We start from the raw sequence: 15,824 nt of genomic DNA, 5'->3' as shown, positions 1-15,824 counted from the left end.
CTGCTATGTGCAAAGCAATAAACTGGATATTGAGGTATGGGAAGGGGATAGACTTGTTGAATTAAAATAATTTGAATCAGCTGTTACTACGCTGGAGCAGTTTTCAGTCCATTTATTTCTGTTCAGGTTTTTCCTTCCCACTCTCCTTCCCCCATCCAAAAAATGAATCTAATTATCAATCATACATCTTTCCCCTTCCTGATCTTCCATAACACTAATTGCCCCTAATGTGCATTTTTGGAGTGGATTATATTCAATATAGCATTTTATGATTTGTTATCTTACATCCTTTTTCTTTTACATCTTTTTACATCCTTAAATTTTTTTTTATTAATATGTGGGAGTACTTTAATAAGAATGTAATCTATCTGAAAGGATCATGCCTTATACAATGTTGCATTCCCATGTTACTAAAAGATCATACTAATCTGAGGCAACACTCAATGGTTATTAAGTTTGTGCAAAATATAGACATTAAGTGGTTATAGTCAAGGAGAGGAGTCCTCAGAACTTTATTTCTCATGAAACTTGAGACCCTGAGAGAATGGTTCATTGAAAATAAATTCCCAAAACTCTATTCTTAAGGAAGCTATTATATCTGAATGAATAATGGTTATGTCATGAGGCAAGGACTCTAACTGATAGGGAATCTTATTATAGGTAGAAGATTTTAAAAATTAAGTCACCATTACACGGGGGAGGGGAGGGTCATCAGAGACAGGGAGAAAGCTAAATTGTAGACATCATGAGGAGGATAAAGAAGAACCCTGTAGAGTGAAAACTACCCTGGCAACTCTATATATAGGCATCCCAGAGAGCCAATGTGTGTCTTAAAAGTGCTTCAACAGATAATCAGTTGCCAAAGGCAGAGATCAATAGGCAAAAAACAACAAAGGCAAATGGTAGATTGTCAGGCCTTTTCCCCCAATTGGCTCTTGAAAAGATAATTGTTTCCCTCACCCAATAGGGGATTTGGGGAAATTAAGGGTTGGATCTTGTACAGGATTGAATTCATTTCATTTGGATGGCTAAGAAGAATTCCACTGCTTGATTTTTTCCCTTTATTATTTCCCTTGCTACTCCATCACAAATATTTTTAATAAGGTTTCTCTGTGGTCAGGGTTTGTGCTGGAATGGGGGCTTCAGCTATATCTATATGTTTACCCAGATAACCCCCACATAGAACCCAAGTATCAAGGCATTTTGGAGTTGAATGAGACTTGTATTACATACATGATGAAAGACTACCTAGTACAGGGCCTTGCACATAGCTGGTACTCAATATCTTGTTGAACTATATTTAAGAAAAATTACAGCAAATCTACAATATTTACATAGCAACCCTTGTAATAGCTTGGATCTTGCTACCTGAAATTTCCACATGATCCTTTTTTACCTTGCTACTAGTTTGTGTCCAGATAGTTTCACCCTACTATTAAGTAATTTATTAAAATAATAATACCTTTCACTTTAGTAATGTCTTTAATCCAGGGATCTTAAAATGTTTTAACAAATGCAGATTAATTAATTTTCACAACACCCTAGTGATGAGGCAGTTAAATGGTAAATATTCTTCCCCATTTTATGGGTGGGAAAATCAAGACAGATGAGATGACTCACTAAGAAATACATAGGAAATCAGTGGATCAAGGTTCAAATTCATAATAAACTGGTCGAACTGCTTCCACACAGTAGGCACTTGTTTAATTAATGCAATCTTTCCATGCCAATTACTTAGCCTCCAGTATTATCAAATCATTAAATCCACATCATTCATCTTTCCCAATGAAGAAAGAGATTTTTCAAATTGTCCATTCATTTTACCTTCTATGAGAGACATCAGGAAAGTGAGACTAATTTAAAAATATTAAGTAGGACTGATGACAAAGCCTCAGGCCCACCTCCTGATAAAGAGGTGATGGACTCTGGGTGCAGAATGGGACTTTATTTTGGTCATGGCTAATGAGGAAATTTATTTTGTTTGATTATTCATATGTGTTACAAGGGTTTTTTTTCCCCCTTTAAAAAAAAATAGCATTAGGGGCAACTAGGTGGCTCAGTGGATAGAGCACAAGCCCTGAAATCAGGAGGACCTGAGTTCAATTCTGGTCTCAGACAGTTAACACTTCCTAGATGTGTGACCCTAGGCAAGTCACTTAACCCCAATTGCCTCAGCAAAAAAGCACACACACAAAAAATTAGTATTAAGAGAGGGAGGGAAACCTAAGAGGGAGAAAAATAGATTTTTTTGTGTGTTAACTGAAGAAAAATAAAACTTAAAAAATAATAAGTGGTTTGGGGGGAGTGATATATACTCCATAAATAAGAACTGGGATAAAAGGAAGATGCCTTCTTTATATGACAGGGTTGATCCAGGATGGAGTGCCAGAGCAGTGAACCATGGGACATCTGACTTCAAAAATGTCTTAGAAACTCCAACAAACACATATTAAGGAGAGGTAAGAAGCACAAGTTGCACCTTTACAATGCAAATTACTGATTAAAACTCTCAGAGACACTTTTCCTATTGTTATTATGTTTTATGTTTAGTTTGCCTGAAGTCCTGATGTTAGCAGAAATGAAGGGGCTATAGTCCTGTTCTCCGCCACTGTTGGCAGTCTTCTTGACCAAAGAGAAAAGTTGAAATCTGAAAAGGGAAGAAACTGTGGGGGAAGGGAAAAGATGAGAAGGAAATGACATCAACCCACCAAAACCTTACTTACTTGCCACTCCTGGGCAGAAAGCACTTGAGGCCACAAGCTGTTTGTTTTAACTCTGCGTCTGTAGCAGAAATGTTTGCCAATCTTTTGTGGTTTGTCAAGAACACAGAAGTTGAGCATGAACTATTTCTGGAGATCACTTATGCTCACTTGTGTTATCAGTAGATAAAAAGGAGGGTATTTTACATTTGAAAAGCAGAAATGGATTCGGGAATGAATGACAATTTTGAGAAAAGGAGTTGATTTCATATACTTGGATAAATCACTTTATCTCTGAGTATCAATTTTCTCATCTGCTAACCAGAGACTAGTAATGGATTTTCTCTTAGCTCCCTCCCAAAACTAAATTCCAGAATCCAAGATTTATATGTAGATATAGATCATCCTTTCCTCCTTCCCCTGACCTTTTCTAGCTATAGTGTTATGCTTTTGACTATTTTGTTCTTAGCACCTCTGCCAGAGAATAGTTAGAAAAACAAAAGGAATATGTGACTTCAAATCCCACCTTTTCTACCTGTTAATAACTGTGTAGAATATTGATGAAAAATGGCCAAGGGAGAAAGAAGAGGTGAAAATCACTGGCTAAGTCAATGGGAAAAAAAGAGACATGATGGTGAAATAACAACAACAAAAAAAAAAAAAAAAGGAAAAGAAAGAAAAGTATTAAATGCATCAATGATACATTTTTAAATCTTTTGTTGTATCTTACATTTTCTTCTATTTCTCAGTCTTTCAGCTTTGTTTTGATGAATCTGAATTTTCAAAAGAAAGAGTAAGGAAGTTCATAAGAGGACATAGACAATATGGGTACTACCATGTTAAATTATTATCTAGATAAAACAATTAAGCATATGAAATATATTCATGATTTCATATGTAGCAACAATCATTGGGCTAATTGTACTCATTTCATTCACAATGGCAGGTTAGATCCCCAAAAGGGCTTCTGTTGTCTATCTCACTTTCAGAGGTATAAGTGACTTTGTGGTTCTATACTTTTAAAACCATAACTCACAAGGCCCTAATATTGTTTTCCCTTAGTAGTCAGGGGTTGACACAATTAGCTATGAGGGGAAAAAGAATTAAATTTTTTTTCTAAGTAAAAAGTTACCTTCTTTTTCTCCTACCTGCCTCTTTCTTCAATTAAAAAGAAAAACAGAACCCCCATATATAAAATATATGCAGTCAAATAAAATCTCCCACTAACCATATGCAAAAAAACTTATGTATCATTCTATACCCTGAATCTTTCACTTCTCTATCTTTCTCTCTTTGTACTTGCTGGTATTTTTGCTGCTATAGTGGCAGCATATTCATTGATACCTTCTTCATAGAATTCTAGGAAGATGAGTAAAAAATATTTAATAAGCACAAAGTTTTGAATATTGACAATTCAGTCTTTTACCCATAAAAGGCATCAAGCATATTCCAAACTGCAAATAATATGAACCACATCATGAGACTCTTCTATTCTGATTTTGGAGAAGAAAAATTTCTTGTTAAAAATTTCCATTAGGAACAATACACAAAAGGCTATAAAACTGTGCATACCTTTTGATCCAGCACTGACACTACTGGTTCTGTACTCCAAAAAAATCATAAAAAAGGGAAAAGTACCCACATGTGCAAAAATGTTTGTAGCAACCCTTTTCGTTATGACAAAGAGCTAGAAATTGAATGGATGCCCATCAATTAGAGAATGGCTAAATAAGTTATGGTATATGAATTGTAATGGAATATTATTGTTCTATAAGAAATGATGAATGGGTTGATTTCAGAAAAGAATGTAAAGACTTTCATGACCTGATGCTGAGTGAGCAGAACCAGGAGAACATTGTACACAGTAACAGCAAGATTATGCTCTTCTCAGCAATACAGTGATCCAAGACAATTCCAATAGACTTGAAATGGAAAACACCATCTGCAAGCAGAGAGAGAACTATGGAAACTAAATGTGGATCAAAGCCTTCTATTTTCACCTTTTTGTTGTTGTTTGTTTTTCCCTTTTGTTCTGGTTTTTCTTTTACAACATGGCTAGTATGGAAATATGTTTTAAATGATTCTAAAGTATAATCTATATCAGATTGTTTGCTGTCTTGGGGAGAAGGGAGGTAAGGAAGAAAGAAAACAATTTGAAACTCAAAATCATACAAAAATTAGTTAAAAACTATCTTTACATGTAATTGGAAAAATAAAATACTATTAAAATATTAAAATAAAGGGAAAATAAAATACTGTTAAGTAAGATAAAGAAAGAATATCTTACATCCATTAAATAAATAAAATGCAATCAGAATGCCTATTTTTTAAAAAAGAATTTCCATTAGGACAACTAGGTAGCATAGTAAATAGAGTGCCAACCCTGGAGTCAAGAAGATTTGAGTTCATCTTTGACCTCAGATATTTAATACTAACTCTGTCACTCTAGGAAAGTCACTCAACTCTGATTACTTAAAAAAAAAAAAATCCATCAAAGCCATTGCTTCTGGCTTTACTTAGGTTATAAAAGTTTCATAGATAAGTCCTTCCCACCTTTTTGCCATCATCACCAAGAAACATAAACTTATATGTACTTATACAGTCATCAGCACCTAATTCTTTTATATAGAAGCCAAGAAATAACTCTGTGACATTACTGATTTTATAATTTCTAAAGAATTGTTTCATAGATCAGAATCATTCTTCCATTTTAATTTAAAGTTGATTGTATTCACAAAGATCAATAGGTTAAGTGGATTAATTGAATCCTCAGATAGAACCTCTAAAACTTTACCTTAAATCTTTTCTGTTGCTCCCTAAATGTATGCTTTAAGAAATGTATGCATTAAGAAATCTTAATGACTTGCTAATTAAAAAAGCAAATATTTTCCAGTACTGAATTGTGAAATTTTTCATAGAATTCTTTAATGGATAAAAAGAAATTTAGAGTTTTTTCTTCAAAAACCTTGCTGATAGTGCCAAGTAATGATAGATATATTGGCTGCCTCAGTGAGGGAATCCATGATGAAACCTGGGAAGTTTCCTCATTGTTTCTTTGTTTTACTGAGAAGCCATGTTCACATTTTCACAATCCTTTTCCATGATTCTTAAGTTATCTCTCCTTGTTGTTTTCTAGATCAATTGTTTTTGCATGAAATATCACATTTTCTTCTATTTTCCCAGTCTTTCAATTTTTAAACATATTTCTTATTAAATCCTGAAATCATTCAGGGAGTTTGTATCTCTTAGGCCAAGCTGTTAATCTCCTTTCTGAGGAGTATAGATCAGGGAGGACTAACACCTCTGGTGTAAACTCTGCCCTTTCCAGAGCTGCTCCTCCACCATTGTTGTCCATCTCTCATCCAAGTCTCACCTGTGGCTACAAGAAACTGTAGCTTGTGCACTATTTATACCCCAGCAAACCATCTCAGCGACAGGCTAAACTTGATTGAGGGTAACTGACAGACCTCAAATCCATCAAAAAAGTTAGGGGGATGTCTCCCCCAAGCATATGAGGATTTTCCTGGTAGAATAGGTAAATGAGAACAATTTGTTCCAATTGCTTTGAAGGCAGTTGAAGCAGGTACTATGGAGCACTTAGTCAAATATAGAAGATGCCAAGGTCATTCACTGCATCTCAGGCTATCTCCAGTCATCCTGACTTTTGTCTTGCCATTGGACTTTGATGATTAGAAGAGAGAGTAAAACTGACAACTTTGTGCAACTCTGCCTCACTTAAATCTAATTCATGCATAAATTAAAGTCATTAGTCCTCTTGAAAAACAAAAGATAAACAATAAAGATAACTTCCTTTTTTAATTCTTTCTTCCATAGTTCTCATTTCTTTTCAATTTTTGCCTCTAGTGTTTTCATTTATTTTGTAAAAAATATTTAATTCTTGTTTTTTCTCTCTCAAGAGTTCTAGTTATGCCCAAGTTATATTTTCTCTTGAGTCTTTGTAGGTGTTTTATAGCGATTCTTTTTTATCTTGTCCCCAATTATACCTTTCTGTGTTTGAATTCTTTTATTATTTGTTTCTTTAAGCCTACTTTTTGAATTTAGATTTTAGGTTGGATCCTATCTCTGCAAGGGAATGTTTGGATTGATCTTATTTCTATGTTCTTGGGATACTGAATGTTCTATTACTCCAGGATTTCATGGATAGTTCAGACTGGAGATCTGCAAGTTTTCAGTGTTCCCAAAGTAATTTGATCTAGGTCAAAGTCTAGATTTCTGCCCTCCTGATTCGAGTTCTATAAGTTCATGACCTACCTAGGTTTGGAAATAAGCAACATGCCGGAGGACATGCGCCATTTAGAAATCTAGTAGACTGTTGCTGGACTCGGTCATTACCAACGAGATGGAAAATTCTCTTAGTTCATAATGACAGAAATGGTATTTCCCCTTTGTTCTGGGATTCTTGCCTAGGTCCAGATCTTACCTTCACTATTTAATTTTTGTGTGACCAAGAATTTCCTTTCTGAAATTCAGGGGCCTCATCTATAACATAGAGCTATGTACTATTTAACTCACTGGGGTATTGCAGGGATGCACTTTAAAAAACTTTAGAATTAAGTAAATATGAGTTATTAGTATGTAAATGTAGGTTGTTTTTTTTTTTTAAGGGAAGGAATCAATGGCTAATTTACATAGCCTGTGCTTGCTTTTCCCTTCTTTATTTTTCTGAGGCAATCAGGTTAAGTGACTTGCCTAGACCAGACATAACTGAGACCAGATTTTAATTCCTGCCTCCAGAACTAGTGCTCTATTCACTATGCTGCCCTGTGGGTTATTATTATTATTACTTGTTCCCATGGTGTTGACTCCAGTTTCTCAGTTTATAAACATATAAACCCAGTTCATACATTTCCAGAAAAAAGTTGAACACTGTATACTCCAGTTATCTAGTTCTTTTCTCTTTATTTCTAAACTCTTAGTTAGAACCATATGATTTTAGTTCTTTCTCCCCCACAATTCACTTCTATCCAATTCAATCAGCAAGAAGTTATGTTTATTATAGAAAAGGCATTGTGGTAATCACAGGGATTACCAAGACAAAAATGGAACATGGTCCTTTTGGTCAAAGATATTTTGTAAAGAGATGAATATATACAAGACAATTTGAGGAAGGAGAGAATACTTTGAGGTCAGGCCCCACTGTCATTAGGAGGTAGCATTTGTATCCAGCCTTGAAGAAAGTTAAGTATTCCAAAGTTGGTAGAGAGGAGGGAATGCAGAGGGTGGAATGCTTAGGCAGGCAACAGAGTAGGCCAATTTGCATAGAATGTAGACCTTGTGAAGGGGGAGAAAGCGAAATTAATCTGGAAATGTAGGCTTCAACCAGATTGTGAAGGACTTTAGATGTCAAACTGAGGAGTATATCTTTTGAACTGGAACTAATGAAATTTTATTGAAGAAGGGAGTGATACTTTAGGTTTTTGGCAGCCCTCTAAAAGTTAGAGAAGGAAGAGATCTGGGGCAGTTGGGAGACGATCATGATCTAATACTCTTCTGACATTTATATTATTTATTTATGATAACTGTCCAGACTTCAGAGTTCTAGAAGTGAAATAATGGCCTAGTATAGGTATTATTGAATAAATGGATGGCGGGAAGATGAAGAATCTCTGCTTATTCCCAGAAACAATGCTGATGAAAGAAAAGAAAGGGAAGTCTCTAAATAGCTATAATTTATGTAGATCCATATTGCCATAATGACAGGATATGCAATATATAAAAATGATGGGTTGTTAATATGTTAACACCTGATGAAACCTTTACAAAATGTGAAAAACCATCTCTGATGAAATTAGAAGATCATTTTGGGATTGAACTGAAAATGCTATCTATTCCCTAAGTACCTTTAAAAGAGTTAAATAGCTAGTTTAAGTCAAAAGAGAGAGAAAGATCTTGACCTCTGTAAAAGAATTTTTCTTTATTTTTCTTTATTTTTTCCATCCCATAAGCAGTATTACTTTGAACTACTCTAGTAGTAGGAGATATAACATTGAACATTGAGCAAAAGCACACATATGATTGACACAGATATAGAAAGATAGGAGATAATCCCTCAAGAAAACAGTTCCTAGAATTGGTTCCTCTGGCAGCTGAGAAGGGAACAGGCTGTGATTTTAAGGCAGACTTAGCTTTCCATTGAGAGTGAGAGAAACTCAGATGAGTAATCTCCTTTGTAAAGACACTGAGCCTAAGGAGAGCTTATCGAGGTTTCTATAAAGAGAGGCCCTTTAGTACCTTGCTGAGAGTTGTGCGACTATATATTTCTTACATGTGTGCTTCATTATCTTTGGGTTATCCTCACTCTTTCCACAGATGTTGTTTAGGGAAAATGTTTTGTTACTACTATTTGATGCTGTCTTAGTAAATGCCTTTTCCAAGAGTCCATTGAGTCCATTGGCTGATGTTAAAGGGAGGGTAGAGGCAGAGTACATCAATTGGGGCTCCTCGGCTATAAAAGTAGGAGTAATCACCAATAGGGTACCTTAGAAAGTAGCCAGTAGTGACTCCTCTAAGGAGCTACAGTATGAGTGGTAAGCTGGGATAGTAGCTCAGAGGATTTTAATTTTACAAATTAAAATGGGGCTCTAAGTATGTATTTGGCAGCTCTGTACTTCCTAGTTTTTCTAGCATTATTTCTGCTGAAGTCTCATCAAAAGACCATAACCCTAAACCAAGTCTATAAAACAGGGAAAAAAAAAAAACTGCCTATGCTTCCTTCTATGTTCTCTAAGCTGAGGGATACAGGGACTGTAAGGCTCTAAAGATATGACTGGTGCTTAATAAATGCTGAATCAGAGTACATAAATAGTAGTTCTATTGCATTTCTACTTCTACCCAAGCAGGCCCCCATGTTAAGCCTCCAGAGCTTTGCTAATTATCCACTGCCCTGCATTCCCCACACAGCAACAGCCTCTAAGGTCCTGGATTAGCAGAGGCCTTGCAGGTCTTATGGCTTCAGTTACTATGACAACTCTTGCCTCTCCCCTACCCCCACAGAGATCACCTACATTCCTGGAAACTAATGGCCACTCCCCAGAGGCAGGCAGAAAAGAGACCCCTTCAGATTGGTATTCAAGAAAAATAAGTAGGAAAGACTTCCCTGCCTCTCTCTGTGGTATGTTTTCCAGGATTTTAAGAGGCAGAGAAGAGTAGGGTTATTCCAGGCTTGTGAGATAATCTTTGTAAAAAGCAGAAAATGGGGGACTATCAGCTGGAATGTAGAATATGTGAAGGCAAATGACATACAAAAGACTGGAAAGGTAGATTGAAGTCAATTTGTACAGAACTTTAAATGCCAAACTATAAAAAAATGGATTTTATCCTATAGGAAATAAGGATCCATTTAATAAGGATTTTGGTGGAGTTGAAAGGACTAAACCTTTGCACCCTATAAGCTCTTTGAAGGAAAAAAAAAAAAAAAAAACAAGTCACATATTTACCTTTGCAGATTTCTCATGTCCCAGCATGCTTTGAAAGCAGTTTAGAAACTCAACAAATGTTTATTGAATAAATAAAGGAAGGAATAAGATATTCAAAATGGGTCCTATGCAGGAAGCTCATCTCCTGATGTTCTATTGAAACCATTAGACCACATTAACAATGTCAGGGTCAATTCAAAAGAATAATCATTTAGATCACTTGTTCTTATATTGGTAGCAGTGCAGAGGTTGGGATGTCTAATTCAAGAAAAATTCAGATCAACACGTGTTTATTTAGTGTCCGTTATGTGTTCAGCAATTAATAGAAAAGAAGTATAAGACATATTGTCTTCCCAGTTTCTTGCCTATTTCTGGATGAACTAATGCTAAACCTTGATTTGATTCTGCACAATTCCCATTTATATAGCAATGTCAGTTTACAAAAGCACTTCTTTTGAAAAAATTCCTAGGATAGATAGCCTACCCTAGGAAGGATGTTCCCCTTCCTAGGAGTGTTATTCTTATTTTATAGATGGGGAAATAGGTCCTGAAAAGCTACATAATTTGCTCAAGATTATATAATAGATTTGAAATGGATCCTGAAGGATGGTGAAGAGGATTGGAGGTTGAGGTGGGGCTGTAAAACCAAAAGCAGGGAAGGAATAAAATCTATTGTAAGAATAACAACTTGACTCTAGTCAAGGGTTTCTATTCGGGGCCTTGCTGTTAATTTGGGTGATTGCCTCTTCTGCTGGGGCAAAATCTTTCTAACCATAGTGGGGATGGCACAGGCAACTCCACAAAGGCATCCTCCCAAGTATTAATTGCCAACTGCTAAGCCTGACCTAATTCTCCTCCAAGCTCAAAAAGTCTGATGAGAACTTTCACCTACATCTAATTTACTTCAGGGCCACTGACACTGTCCTTGTGCAAACAAAAATATTCTGGCTTGAAAAAAAAAGATTTATTTATTAATCATTTCCTAGTTACATATAAATTTTTTTAAACATTCATTTAAAATATGTTGAAATCCAAATCCTCTCCCTCCTTCCTACCCTTTCTCTACCATTTAGAAGCCAAGCAATATGATGTTGATTATACAACTGAAGTTATGCAAAACATATTTCCATACTAGCCATATTGCAAAAGAACACACACACACACACACACACAAAATAAAAAATAAAGTTTTATAATGCATGCTTCAATCTGCCTTAAGAGTTCATCAGTTCTCTTTCTGGAGGAGGAGAACATTTTTCATAATGGTCCTTTGAAATTGTTTTGGATAATTGTCTTGATCAGGGTTATGGTAACAAAAATAAAATATGCACCATTTCATTTGACATAGGATTCATTTCAGCATATATTTGTCAAGTACTACCCCATGGGAGTTACTGTGATAAACTACAAAGATGAAATAGTTCCTCTCCTCAAGAAATATACAGTCTACTGGGGTGGGGTAGAAGCTTAAAAATATAGTTATCCCTTCAAACATGTCAACTTTCCTAGCTTGGTAGCGATATATTGCAGGTGGGCATAAGAAATTAAATGGGAATTTTGGAGGAGTTTTGCAGAAGCTGCAGATAACATGCTAGGGTCAACAGAAAAATTTTGGAGATTCAGAAATCCATGAAATATATGTCTAGTATTATATGATATCAACTTATTTTATTTTTAAATACCATAATAATTCAGACTTCTCTGATACAAAGGGAGGGTCAAATTTTTTACTTGGATTTTCTAGACTGTATGTGGAGGCGGGAGTGCTGCCCCTAACCCTGCTATGTAGAAAGGATAACTGTATGCAGATAAGCAAATAGAACATCATTTGAGGAATGTAAGTATTTGAACAACTGGGGATGTGGGCTAAGTCATGAAGGAAGCTGGAAATTCTGAGAGGCAGAGGTGATAAGGGAGAGCATTCCAGGTTTGGGAGACGGCCTGTGCCAAGGGGTGATGAGAAAGAAATAGTAAGCCAGTTTAGCTGAACTATGAAGTTTGTCAAGAAGATTTAAAGGGAATACATCTGGAAAGGTAAGTAGGAGCCAGAATTTAAAAGATTTTTAATCCCAGAGTAAGACTTCTATATTTTATCTTAACTATCATAGGAGATCCTGAAGCTTTTTGAGTTGGGGAATACTTGGTCAAATCTGTATTCTAAGAATGTTAATTTGGAATTTGTGTGGAGAACTGATTGAATTGATCAATCAATAAGCATTTATTAAGTACCTAGTATATGCCAGTCATTGGGCATAAAAAGACTTTGCTCTCAAAAAACTCACATTCTTCCATCCAATGATAATGGCTTCCCGGTGTTCCTGAAACACACTTTATCTTCCAACCCTAGGCATTTTCACTGGTTGTTTCCCATTTGTGGAATGCTCTCTTTCCTCCTTCCTCATCTTCCCTGGTTTCCTTCAAATCCCAGTTAAAATCTTATCTTCTATGGGAAGTATTTCTGGATCCCTTGAGGGAAATGATTATTTCCAATTTATGTATGGATCAGGGCTTCTTAAACTTTTTCCACTCGTGACTCCTTTTCACCTGAGAAATTTTACACAACTCTAGGTATTTAGATATATAAAATATACATATCAAACATTTATTGATAATAAATCATAATTTTGTGACGCCCACATTCAGCTATATAACCCCATATGGAATCATAACCTATAATTTAAGAAGCTTAGGTATAGATTATATGTATATGTGAGTATGTATGTACAAATACATATACACAATTTACTTTGTATAGAGTGAATTTTGTACATTTGATTTTGTTCAGTCATTTCAGTCCTGCCCATTTCTTTGTGATCTCATGTAGGATTTTCTTGACAAAGATACTGGAATGGATTTCCATTTCCTTCTCCACCTCATTTTATAGATGAGAAAACTGAGACAAACAGGGTTAAATGACAGGCCCAAAGTCACATAGCTGCTCCCCATCACAGTGTAGGAATTCACAATCACTTCTCTTTTGGACTGTTGTAGTTGCCTCTTAATTGATCCCTCTGTTTCCAGTCTCTCTTCCCTTCAGTCTTGTTCTGGCAACTCCCACTGCCTACCTTGCACTCCCTCCTTACCTCTACCTCTTAGAATTTCATGTTTCCATCAAAACTTGGCTTAAACACCTTTTTTTTTTTTTTTTTTTTTTTTTTTTTTTAACAAGATGCCATTACTTATTCCCTGAACTATTAATGTCCTACCTGGCAAGAAGGTCCTCTTCCTGGAGTCATACATGACTGGACCGATCAGACAGTAACAACATAATTAGGATGGTGATCTGGCTATATAAATACAGAGAACTTAAAGATGTAAAATCACCAAGATGTGGTAATTGTTTGAGAAGTCATGGATGTTAACCTGGGTAACTGAAAAGATGTTCCATTCCCTTAACAGGATGGGGATGGAGAGGAGCATGTAAAGGTTAAGAACATTTTTCTAGAGAGCTTCCTGCCCCATCTTTTCCAAAGTCACGACATTTGGCCTTCTTGTCTCTCCAGTCCTAATTACCTGGCTTTCTTCAAGAGACACCAAATGGTTAATAGTTTAAAAGAAGTTTGCTTTACAACAACAACTTATCACCTTTCTAGTGTTGGGATAGGGCTAGTAATTTGATAAACATCAAAAGAGAGAGGTAACATTTTAGAAGAGGGATTTATTTTAACAGATAACTTAAAGGCAAATCCAAATTTTGAGACTATGGATGGACTTGCGGATTTAGCAAAAACAGAGTCCTTTCTGGGGTTTAAGAGCAAATCAAAGAACAAAGGTCCAAAGTAGCCAAATCTGCTCATTCCTTAAAATCATTTGTCAGATAGAACATAGATCTAGACTCAGGAAACAGGCTTGCTAGGATTCCAGGGCACTTTTCCCTCAACTCAATGTCCCCATATTGCATATTACTGTTTCTATTCTGCTGATGAAGAAATAATAATAATAATGCACTGATTCATTTAAAAGTCTTACTGATACTTAGGGAGGTGAAATAAATCACTCAAGATCACACAACCACTTTCTAGATAGCTGGTTCTCCTCTTTTTTTAAAAGTATGACTGTTCCTTGTTAGAATAAAAAAAAATTTTTTTTACAGACTCTCACATGAGAATAATTGTACTTTTGAAATCTGTTATTTGAAAATATATATAATATATACCAATCAGACTCCTAAGAAACTATTTTAATGACCTAGAAAAAATAACAACAAAATTCATCTGGAAGAACAAAAGGTCAAGAATTTCAAGGGAACTAATGAAAAAAAAAAAAATCAAATGAAGGTGGCTTAGCTGTACCTGATCTAAAACTATATTATAAAGCAGTGATCACCAAAAATATTTGGTATTGACTAAGAAATAAACTAGTTGATCAGTGGAATAAGTTAGGTTTACAGGACAAAATAGTCAATAACTATAGCAATCTAGTGTTTGACAAACCCAAAAACCCCAGCCTTTGGGATAAGAATTCATTATTTGACAAAAACTGCTGGGAAAGTTGGAAATTAGTATGGCAGAAACTAGGCATTAATCCACACTTAACACCATACACCAAGACAAGATCAAAACGGGTTCGTGATCTAGGCATAAAGAATAAGATTATAAATAAATTAGAAGAACATAGGATAGTTTACCTCTCAGACCTGTGGAGGAGGAAGGAATTTATGACCAAAGAAGAACATTATTGATCACAAAATAATTTTGATTATATTGTTAAAAAGTTTTTGTACAAACAAAACTAATGCAAACAATATTAGAAGGAAAACAATAAACTGGAGAAACATCTTTACATCCAAAGATTCTGATAAAGGCCTCATTTCCAAAATATATAGAGAATTGACTCAAATTTATAAGAAATCAAATCATTCTCCAATTGATAAATGGTCAAAAGATAACAATTTTCAGATGATGAAATTGAAACTATTTCTACCTATATGAAAAGATGTTCCAAATCATTATTGATCAGAGACAATTAAGACAACTCTGAGATACCACTACACACTTCTCAGATTGGCTAAGATGACAGGGAAAAATAATGACGAATGTTGGAGGGGATGCGGGAAAACTGGGACACTGATGCATTGTTGGTGGAACTGTGAAAGGATCTAACCATTCTGGAGAGCAATTTGGAACTATGCTCAAAAAGTTATCAAACTGTGCATACCCTTTGATCCAGCAGTGTTACTACTGGGCTTCTACCCCAAAGAGAGCTTAAAGAAGGGAAAGGGACCCACATATGCAAAAATGTTTGTGGCAACTCTTCGTAGTGGCTAGAAATTGGAAATTGGAAATTGGATGGATGCCCATCAAATGGAGAATGGCTGAAAAAACTGTGGTATATGAATGTTATGGAATATTATTGTTCTGTAAATGACCAGCAGGATGAATTCAGAGAGGCTTGGAGAGACTTACATGAACTGATGCTAAGTGAAATGAGCAGGACCAGGAGATCATTATATACTTCAACAACAATACTATATAAGGATCAATTCTGATGGACTTGATTCTCTTCAACAATGAGATGATTCAAATCAGTTCCAATTGATCAGTGATGAACAGAACCAGCTACACCCAGGGAAAGAACACTGGGAAATGAGTGTGGACCACAACATAGCATTTACACTCTTTCTGTTGTTTGCTTGCATTTTTATTTTTCTTCCCGGTTATTTTTTACCTTCTTTCTAAATCCGATTTTT

This window comes from Sarcophilus harrisii, chromosome 2 (genome assembly GCF_902635505.1).
Source record: "Sarcophilus harrisii chromosome 2, mSarHar1.11, whole genome shotgun sequence".
In the NCBI taxonomy this organism is placed as follows: Eukaryota; Metazoa; Chordata; class Mammalia; order Dasyuromorphia; family Dasyuridae; genus Sarcophilus; species Sarcophilus harrisii.
The sequence above is the reverse complement of the archived record's forward strand: the minus strand, read 5'-3'. Positions refer to the sequence as shown.